This window comes from Canis lupus, chromosome 5, assembly GCF_003254725.2.
Source record: "Canis lupus dingo isolate Sandy chromosome 5, ASM325472v2, whole genome shotgun sequence".
Classification (NCBI taxonomy): domain Eukaryota; kingdom Metazoa; phylum Chordata; class Mammalia; order Carnivora; family Canidae; genus Canis; species Canis lupus.
Window position 1 is genome coordinate 83768298 of NC_064247.1, and position 10443 is coordinate 83778740.

Sequence of the window (10443 nt, forward strand, 5' to 3'; positions counted from 1 at the left end):
TGTCGACGTTAGTACTATTTACCAAGTTTAGGAAAACAGGAAGTGTCCATAGTTGCATTAGGAGAACAAGGGCTAAGTTTGAGAGGTATTGCGGGTGAAGTGCTCACCAGCTATTCAGGTGGATCCTAGAGCTGAATGTTCATTCCTCCTTTTGATTTCCTTCTATCTGCAAATAAGCTACTACACTTTGTGTCTCATCATGGGTCCTGATCTCAATGACTAGTGATGGTAGCAAAGATACAATGATTCTCAGGGCGTCTGGGTGGCTCGGGGAGTTCAGTGTCTGCCTTCGGCTCTGGTCGTGATCCCAGGACCCTGGGATAGATCTCCACATCAGGTGCCCTGCTCAGCAGGGTGTTTACCTGTCCCTCTCCCTTACTCTGCCCCTCCCCACTTTGTGCTTCTCTCTCGCTCCGGCTCTCTCAAATAAATAAATAAAATCTTTTTAAAAAAGCTGTAATAGTTCTCCTGTTACCGTGTTTGTGTACATTGATGTGTATTTGTGGGGAGTGACTATGTATAGGTGCAGAGAATTTAAGTTGATTTGCATTAATCTTGGTTTTCTCTAAGGTTTTCCTATAAGCAACACAAGAATCCGGTTTTCCTGTATTAACTATGCCTTAAAAAATCTTATTTAATGAGTCAGTGCTCAACACCAAGCTCGTAGACCCTCACCTGCCAAGTTGATTTAACCAGTCAGGTATCTTGACAAAGTAACTGCCCAATTACCAGATTTTTATAATTACTACATTGGGGGCATTAAGCCTGAAAAATATGCATGTCCACGACCTCAGTGCCTTCCATATTTTTCATCCCTCCATTTTGAGTTTGAAAAATTGGCATGAAAATTGTTTTCTGACACTTCTTTTGAACCTTTAAATTATGTATCTATGACTAATAGCGATGTCTCAGGATGTTCTCTCTCGGAGAGGAAATCTAGTTTGAAAATCTGTCCTTTGTTTTTCATTCTGCAATTTCCTAAATGATCAGTTCAAGGACATCCTTTGCCCCCCTACCCTCACTGCAGTACATGTAAGCCTACCTCACCACATTGCTAAAATGCAATTTCTTCATATTATCAGCTTATTTTTGTTCGGCATATATGATATGTTAAAGATTAAAGCAGCAGCAGGAGGATGAGAGGGACCCCCACATTGAAAGAATTCACCATGGGGTTTAAAGTGAAACCAAGGTGGTGCGTTGCCAAATATCAGGCAAGGGTGCTATTAGTAGGCAGGTTGTTCCGCAAGCTCCTGGACGTGAAGGCTGGAGCAGTAGCACCTAGCGTGCACCCATGCTGCGTCGCAGAAGAAGTCACTCATCAAACGTGGAATCGTGAATGAACTACACATGGTCCCAAGTACTCCTTCCTGTGCCTGATTCCTCCAGACTCTGTCCAGGCTCACCTGCTTCTTGACAGGATGAGCACTGGGTGTTATTCTGTATGTTGGTAAATTGAACACCAATAAAAAATAAATTTATTATAAAAAATAATTAAAAATAAACCCTACACCCTCACTCCACAGGCCTCATTCATAAACCAGGCTGGGAGATTGTCTCACTTCATGGTCTTTTTCCTGAGCTTCTCCTTAACCAGTCCCGTACTTGCAATCTCAGCCTGTGGTCAACATGCAATCATGATCCTCCATCCTCAGCCTGGACCTTCAGATATATTGATTCAACCAGTCACTCTGTCCTAACACTTAATCTGACTTACCTTCCAGCTTTTGTACCTGAATCCCAGTAATGTAGATACTGACTTCTCAGAATGTGGCTTCTGCTGTGTAGACACAACCCTCCCTCGTAAACTGAGGTCTCCACAGGTTTCTCAAGCTCCAAATGCACCGGTCACTCACCACCTGGACACACGTGCCCTACATCCAACCACCCGAGAGCTGAATACCCACTTGTTCACTGCCCTGTCCCAGTCCCTTCTTTGTCCCCACTGACTTGATTAGTCTTTTTATTTGGTCAGATAGTAAGCTCCCTGTCACTATGCATAATCAGAGCCTGAACAACCTGTGACAGGAGTGATTCAAGCATCAGCTGAAAGATCAAACTAAATTATTTTTGATGCCTTTTTAAATCTTGAGCTTCTGACTATATAAAATGTGCCCTGTAAAATATGCAGAAGTCAAAGTTTGCCTAAGACAGGCTATTTTATGCAATGTGATTCAAAAGTCTTATAGGATGTGATATATTGAGCAAAGTTTATATAGGAGGATTTTGTCCCTTACTGAATGGAGGAACTAATTCCTTTCTCCCGTAGGGCAGGTTTTCAGTAAGGATGGGTGCGTATCTATCTGGATGCCTGAGGGGCCCTTTCTGACTATTTTGTAATGTCTATCTATCTCACAAGATGGCTTATTTAATCACAGAATCTTGCCCACAGAAATACTGAGGTGGTGTTCTATGTACCATGCATTCCTTCTTGTCTTGCTGAGTTTTGTGGCTTTCTAGTGCCCATGGGATAATGTCCGAAGTCTTAGACATGGCCTCTGAAGCCCATGAGGACCAGGTACCTCCTCACCCAGCAGTGTCAGGCCACATGATGTCCCCATCTGGAGCATAGCTTTGAGCATCCCAAGCTGGCTAAACTTCAAGGAGCACATCAAGGTACCTCATCCTTCTTGGCTTTGCCTTTAAGGATCCTTCTGCTTTGGATTCTTTTTGTCCACCATCACCAGTCAAAATTCCACTCTTCCTCAACATTTAAACTGAATATCACCTCCTTTAGGAAATGCTCTTTTAACTTGAATTGTCTTCCTCTCTAAAAATTAGTCCTTCCACTCTCTAGGCTCCCAACACCAATGGTCTACTGTTAGGACTCATCTTACTGAGTCGAGATTATGTTTGCATCTCTTTCTCTCAGTGAACTCCATGTAATAGAAGTCCAGGTCTCCTTCATCCCTGTATCTCCTTTGTCCATCCCAGCTCCAGGCATTGGTAAGTACACGAGAAATATAAGTTGAATGAATATATGGTAATTGATTAAAAAATAAAATAAACATAGTTAAAATTGTGCAAATCAACTCTTCAGATTGTTTCCTACCTGGTATAGCCATGGATAAAGATATTCAAAAGTACAGATTTCTTGCCCGTTTAACAAGGCACAACTCTAAATATTCAAAGGTAACTATTTCATCACTTTTCAAAATTATTTGAGCTCAGGGTCCTGAAAGGCCCTTTATCTACTCAAAATCATTCTGAATATCAAACTTACATCACCAAAACATCAGGTCCTCATCACCTTCAGCAGCTTCAAAGTTAATTAAGCACTTGTAACTCCCTCACCTTTATTGATGGTGTTTCCCAGAAGTCTAAATTATAGTCCACAAACTCCAGACAGATGACAGGACCATTCAAGGCCATGGGGATGGAAGAGTAGGGGAATCGCTACCATTTCTTATATACACTTGATAGACAAAATCTTGGCAAATGGAACAGTATTTTAATCTATATTAATCACTTTGAGCTTTACATTGGCTAATGAGGCATGTCATCTGCCAGCCTCTGACAAATTCACAATATTTTGCAGAATTCTGGCAAACAGTGACATAAGGAACCACCTGAGGGCCTCTCTGGCTGTCAAACACAGCCCAGTGGTCCTGAGTCTCATTTGCATTCTGGCTCTGTGAATTGTGCCTTTTAATTATCTACCTAGTTGTCTTTTTTCCTCCTCTCTCTTCAAGGCCCTCATGACTGATCATCAGTTCCATACTGGGAAGATGAAGAATGAACTCTTAGTGATAAGTAATAGTCTAGCAGTTATCAATAACAAGTTCTTTTGAAAGTGGTAATAGTGGCTTTATTTCCCTCTTTTCTAGCACTAATTGATTTTAGAAAGTTACAGTCATCCAGGAGACAGTTTTCTCATTTGAAATGCTCCCTTTAGGGACACCTGGGTGGCTCAGTGTTGAGCGTCTGCCTTCAACTCAGACGTGATCCCGGGGTCCTGGGATTGAGTTCTGCATTGGGTTCCCCGCAGGGAGCCCGCTTCTCCCTCTGAGTCTCTCTCTGTGTCTCTCATGAGTAAATAAAATATTTTTTTTATTTTTTTTAAATGAAATGCTCCCTTCATGGGAATGCTCAGATGGTTAAATGAGGTACAGCAAAGTGCAACAACTGATGTGTAGTAACTGCTCAGTTAAGGTGAAAGCTCCATTATTGTTTTCCCGAAATATCTGTCCAGAGGACCATCTAAAGCCAAGACCAGACTTTCTTTTGGAAAAAAGAAATCTAAGATGCTGCAAAATGGGGATCATCTTTCATGGTTGTATTTCCAGCTTCTTAGAAGCGGGAGGACATAGAGGGAAGAGAAGAAAGGAGCTCCTGTGGATTTAAACCTACTATGTGCCAGTTACTTCTCTGATCACTTTGCATATATCTTCCCACATAAACCTCACAGTTCTCCTACAAGGTAGCTGCTATTATCCTCACTTTTCAAAAGGGGAAAGCAAGGCTCTGATTGCTAAAACAGCTTATGATGTGAGATCTCAATGCTTATAAGTGCCAGATGAAGCCCAGATGTATCTGTCTGCAAGTTTATGTTTTATTTTTCCAAAGAAAAGTGGATAATGAGTATAGACTAAGGTTCTCTCTCCTAAAGTATGTTCTATGGTGTTGTAAAAGAAGTGACAAGGTAGGATAGTTTCTGTGATTAGCTTAGTTTGGGAACCATTAGATTACACAAATAAATAAAATATATTCTCCTTTGGCTGGACTTCTCAGAGCCTTGAATGAGTGAATACAGCTAACCTCGAGTCTCCTACAGTATGAGGGAACTACTATGTATGATCGTCTCCCATAGAACATTCTGGGATACCATGATCTAGGGAAATGATCAGTAAGGACTTCTCTATCTGTTCCACTAGAGGGTCCAGTATTTCAATATATTCTACATTACTTAGCAAAATAACCTCTGACCAATTCTGTCCTTTGGGTGCCTATACGATGCCCATCACCAAATCTTCAGAGGCAGATAGACATCCTCAGCAAATATTATTGTGGTGTTTGGTGAAGGTGGATCTACACAAAACATGTATTTTCTAGTAGTATTTTCTCCCAGTCTATTGTGCAGTACATGGCTTCTGGGTACCAGAGCCCCAGATATCCAGCTGCTGCAAATCACCCAAGAAAGGTGATCATTAAATAGATTAAAATGCATGGAAATTACCTAAATGTGGACCATTAGATTAAATGAAGCAGCTACAGTATAATGCCCTGATGGCTCCAGGAACTTTATTTAGATTATAACTGTACCAGTGTTGTGCAAATCACATGATTAAGGAGAATATTACAAATCTTACTACTCCCCCTCCTTCCACTAAGGGTTTGCAATTGAAATTCCTCCAAGGCTTAATAAACAGTTACCTCCAAGAAGGCACTTTGAAACTGACTTTCTAGACCAATCTGCATTTCGATGTGGTTCAGAGCAAAACCTTATCTCTGTGTGGCATGTTTGCAGGAATAACAATGTTTAAATAATGTCTGAAATGGAGCATAAAAATCCTTTGTAACTCAAATGGACATATTGAGAAATCTTAAGCTTCAGCTCACATTACCTTTTTGATATTTCTTTCAAAGACTGACAGTAAGACATCATCACTTGCAGAAAGTAACTCTCCAAGAGCCCTGTGCATATTTTTTGATGTAGTTCTTGCTTGCAAACTCTCTTCATAACTCTAATAAATGCCAATTTGGGGAGCAGGAGTGGTTAGAGTTTTAAATTTTTCATGAAATTCTATGTGAAATTGAAGTAGTCTGTCTATTTCTTTCTATCTAACCTGATCACTGAGGAAAAGGGAATAAAAACAGCATACATGTGTGTGCCTTCAAAAAATACCTCTTAATTGGAGTCATTTAGGAAGCTCTGGGTTAGATCTTTTTGGCAGAGAAAACCATCAGCCAAGATAGGCTTTTCTCTCCTTCATGTCAAGTGCATTTTTGTTCTCTTATTAGATCATTTCATTTTATTGAGGCTGAATGCAAGAAAGCGAAGGGAAGAGAAGAGAGCTCATATTGGTTGAGTGTCTATTCAGTGCCAAGTACTGTGCATGGTGTTCTCCATATTACCATAAATTATGACATTTAATCCTCACACAACCTTTCCAGGAAGACACTGCTGACTCATTTATTAACTAATAAAACTAAAGCTTGGAGAGATTAAGTAATAGGCTGTCATGGAAGAATCAGATTTTGATCCTATTTCTAACTTGAGTAGGTCCATGCTCTTCCCACTATATTGTGTTGTTTCCTTGAGGGTCACACCTATGCCAACACAAAGCACCAACAAGCAAAGTCATAAAACACCGAAACTGCTGTTTAGGTTGGAGCTTTGTTGGAAGGTGTTAGAAAATGGGCCTCATGACTAAGATTAGATCCCTTTTGCAAAATGGAAGAAATATGGGGGATACAGAAGTAACAGAGTATATCAGGCACTCTTCTAAGCGTTTTATACACATTATATCATTTAATTCTCATGGTCGATCTTATGAGATGGTCAGAGTTATTTATACTCCACAGATGAAAAAAAAAAAAAAGCAGGCTTGCAGAGAGATAAGCTGCCAAAAGTCCCAGAGGAATGAGTGATAGAACTATACTTAGATCTAGGTTGCATGAACTGTGAACACACTCCAAAAGCACAATGTACTCTTTAAATGCTGTAGAATAAAATAACATGGGTTTTCTGTGTTTGTTTTCCATTTTTATTATTTGCTTATTTATTTTTGCTTGCCTATATTTTTAAATAGGTTTATTGAAGTATAATTCACTTGTCATGCATGAACCATTTAAAGTATGAAATTTAACATTCTTAGTAAATTCAAAGGGTATGTGACCCTGTGAATAACCACAATCTAATTTTAAAACATTTGTATCCTCTGAAAAGAAACCCCATAGCCATTACCAGTGCGCTCCCATTCTGCTCCCAATCCCCAGTGCTAGACAAGCACAAGTCTACTTTTTTTCTTTATTGATTGGTCTATTCTAGACACTTCAGATAAATGGGATCAGAAATGTTTAGTCTTCTGTGGCTGGGTATTTTACTTAGGATGTTTTCAAAATTAATCCTGTTGTCACATGTATCAGTACTTCATTACTCTTTTCTGCCAACTAATAGTCCATTGTATGGATATACCATATTTTATTTATCCAGTCACCAGTTGATGGATATTGAGGTTGTTTCCACTTTTTGACTATTATGAATAATACTGCTCTATGCATATACATGTAAGTTGTTGTGTGGATATATGTTCTCAGTTCTTTTTTTTTTTTTTTTTTTTTTTTTTTTTTTTTTAAATTTTTTTTTTAATTTTTATTTATTTATGATAGTCACAGAGAGACAGAGAGAGAGAGAGGCAGAGACATAGGCAGAGGGAGAAGCAGGCTCCATGCACCGGGAGCCTGATGTGGGATTCGATCCCGGGTCTCCAGGATCGCGCCCTGGGCCAAAGGCAGGCGCCAAACCGCTGCGCCACCCAGGGATCCCCATGTTCTCAGTTCTTTTAGGTATATACCTAAAAGTAGAATTGATGGGTCATCTCACAACTCTGTTTGACATTTTGAGAAACTTTCAAACTATTTTCCAAAGTGACTGCACTATTTTACATTCCCACCAGGATTATATGAAGGTTCCAATTTCTCCACATTTTCACAACTTGTTACTGTCTGTCCTTTTGAATTTTAGCTATCCTAGTGGGTCTGAAGTGGTATTTCAGTATGATTTTGATTTGCATTTCCCTCATAACTAAGAATGTGGAATATCTTTTCTTTTTTTACTAGTCATGTATATACCTTTTTGGAGAAATGTCTATTTAAATCCTTTGGACAATTTTTCAATGGGCTATTTTCTTCTTACTGACTTGGAGTTGTCTTTTCACTTAATGGTATCTTCTATAGTACAAAAATAATAACTTCAATGTTATCCAGTTTATCTAATTTTTTTTCTTTCGTCACTTGTGTTTTAGTGTCATATCTAGGAAACCATGGCTAAGCCAAAGGTCATGGAACATTTATATTTTCTTCTAAGATTTTTATAGTTTTAGCTCTTACACTTACAGCTATGATCCATTTTGGGTTAAGTTTTGCACATGGTGTGAAGTAGAGGTCCCACTTGATTCTTTTGCATATGGATACCCAGTTTAGCACCATTTGTTGAAAAGAGCATGATTTTTGAGAAAAGACAGTCCTGATTATTGATTTTTCCATTCCCATTTAGTAGCAGTGGGAACTTGAACAAATTGCTCAACCTGTTTCTTCATCTGTGAGGCTAGTAATACACCTACATCTCAATGTTGATATGAAGAAGAGATAAGAATCTGAATCTCTCTTTGGGTCCTTGGTACTGTCTTTATCACATAGTCATTATTAAACAGACATCTGGCATCTTACACCTCCAGAATGTCCTACTGAAATCAAATGATTAATTCTAACACTGTGAGTATAAATAGAGACTGATTTCATGAGTTTGATACTCCCCATTCCCCTGCCCCAGGAGCCCATTAGCCATTGTACATTGTTCAGCTGTTACTCAGATGGAATACATATAGAGAAGTTACTGGATGTCAGATATTTGAGAAGAAGGACATTTTCAGTAAATAGACTCCCATGTAACAGTATTGTTATCCCCTTTTGCAGATAAAACATTCTGGCTCTCCATCCTATACATGAACTCACCATCCTCTATTGACTCCACTTTTGAGGGAGATGCTGGAGAGGATTCAATGCCTCGAGCAGCATTTAGATTTTGACTTCTGTACAGTATCTTGTCTCCAAAATCCAATCCAGTGATTCTGAGTATATGTTTTTGTGTTGTGTTCCATTTTTCTTTTCCTGAGAGATTCATTTTGCTTTCCAAAAAATAAGTTGTATATTTTCACTTTACTTCCAAAATGGCTAATTCTCCTGGCTATCAAAATGAATAGACCCACACCATTCTGAGACAAGTTTCCCTAGTCAGGATTATTTATCACCAAAAGCAAAGAATTGAATGCATGTTAAGGCTTCTAGACTTTGAGATGGAGTGTTGGATCCAGCCTCATGTCCTATCCTGGGGGCAGAGAACCTCTCCAAACTAAAAGAGGAATATTTTGGCTTGATTTATATGTGAAAGAAAACAACCCTCCATGATAATGATAACTCTTCATTCACACAACCTGGGCCTTTTCTCAGACTCAGAGAGTGTTTCGCACACTCCACCCGTTTTCTCCCTCTGATGAGGTTTCACCATGTAGCTCGCCTGCGTACTGTTTTCTGTAGCTTCCTTGACCTCTTCTCCCCCAGGGAAATCTATACCTCAACCTGTGCCGGATCTCCTCAATTCCTTTATTTTTTCCTTCTCTTGAAGTAAAAATGCTCGAAGACCCATTTTTTTTTTAAAAATGTTTCACTGATGACTATTTTAAGGAAACAAATAGGGAATTAACAGACATGGGAAAGTAACAGAAGTTCTGGCATTTGACAACTTCTTTACCCATCTTGGTTCTTAGCTTTTGATAATCTCAGAGATGTAACTGAAAGCTGCACTGCACTTCTGTCCTCCCAGCTAGCTGAGGATGGAGTTCACCAAACACCGCTGTCTCTCGTCTCTTTGGAGAAGATCCTGCTGGCTGCTGGCTTTCTGCAGAGCTGTACTTCATTACTTGCTTACACACAACTTTATGCTCTATCAATACCAAACTACTTAGATTTTTATAACGCCAAACATTTCCCACTCCCATGCCTTGCAAATGTGCTTGTCGCTTCCTGGAATGCCACACCGCTCTCCTGGTTCAAAATGTAAACTCATTTTATTAACTTCTTCAAAAATGAGCTCAAAATTTAAGCATTTAAAAAAGCCTTCCCTGAGTAATCTCATTACTATATATAGCTATTTTTTTTCTCTTTTCTGTGCTTATCCATGCTTCTATACTTACCACTCAGCCTGACGATGTCTTTGTGTATCTGTCTTCTCTCTTAGACTCCATTTCTTGAGAGCCCACTCTGCTTTATTTGCTTCCCTTTAAGTGGCAACTACTATGTCCCACAGAGTAGTAGCTAATTAATACTTAGTAAATTTGTTTAAATTCCCACAGGTGATGTTTACCAGGCTCTAGAAAGTTACTTGTGCTATACACACCCATTCAGTTCACCAACACATCCAGAACCTACAAATAATATGCACTGGAATGGCCTTTCATTTAACATCTCTACTGATTACTTTGGCAAAAACAAGCTCACAAGTTAACAGGAATAAAGAATAGGGAAGGAGTGTATGAGGAAGGTGGACAGAGGGAGGCATTTCATAATTTATTAAGATGTGAGCCCAGGTACCTCATTTATTTTACAAAAAGAACTACTGATGTTCACATTTTTATGAGTTGGGACTTAAAACAGGATTCCTGCTTCCCTTCTACCCATCACCATCAGCCTTGCAGCCTGTGGTCATGGTGCTGATTCACCAAT